We start from the raw sequence: 825 nt of genomic DNA, 5'->3' as shown, positions 1-825 counted from the left end.
CAGACATTTTAAATCTTTTTTTAATAAAATTTTTTTCAGAAAAAAATTATACTCATTTTCACTGGCATAGGGCAGCTATTATGAGCTCTTACACCATTTCCCTTCTTGAGGGCAGAGGTGTTCCCTGCAACAAGTAATGGGAATTTGAGGTGTTGTCAAACAAAGGGGTGAAGAGTGCACAGCAGGGATCAAAGTTCAGTGACAAATGGGGCTTCCCTTGTCTTCTCCCTTCCCTTTTTCCCCCGAAAGCCCCCTGGTGGCTTTGCCCCAACAGCCAGCCTGAGGGAGGGCTGCTCTCCACAGGCTGTCAGTGCCCAGCTCCAGCCCTGCCACAGCCCGAGGCCATGGATGCCATGGGAGGGTGTCCTGGGCAGGGGGAGCTGCTCTCCAGCAGTGGCTGAATCCCCTCCCTCCAGTGCTGCCCACACTGCTGGGGATGCAGCCCAGGACATGGATGCTTCCTAGGCCAGTGCAGGGAGAGGTGTCCTCTGACTCTTATCACCACCTGTCAGCCCAGCAGCCCTGTATCTATAGGGTCTCTAGATCATCTGCAGGGTCTCTGAGGAGCTGGCCAGGCTCAAACACAGCTGAAGGAAGCTGTAATCCTCTGCTTGGACCCCTCGTACAGCTGCTTTCCTGTCCTAAATCCTCTTTTCTAGTTCCCCCAGGACGTAGAGTAGGATTGTGGCTGGGGGGATGTCTCACCTCTCACCACCAAGTCCAGGGTGTTGCTGACAGCAGACCATTCTCTGGAAGCATTGATGGTGTAGCACTGGCAGCTGTAGCGGCCGCTGTCACCGTTCTGCACGTGGGAGAGGTTGTAGT

This window comes from Poecile atricapillus, chromosome 15, assembly GCF_030490865.1.
Source record: "Poecile atricapillus isolate bPoeAtr1 chromosome 15, bPoeAtr1.hap1, whole genome shotgun sequence".
Taxonomy (NCBI): domain Eukaryota; kingdom Metazoa; phylum Chordata; class Aves; order Passeriformes; family Paridae; genus Poecile; species Poecile atricapillus.
Note: the sequence above shows the minus strand (reverse complement) of the source record.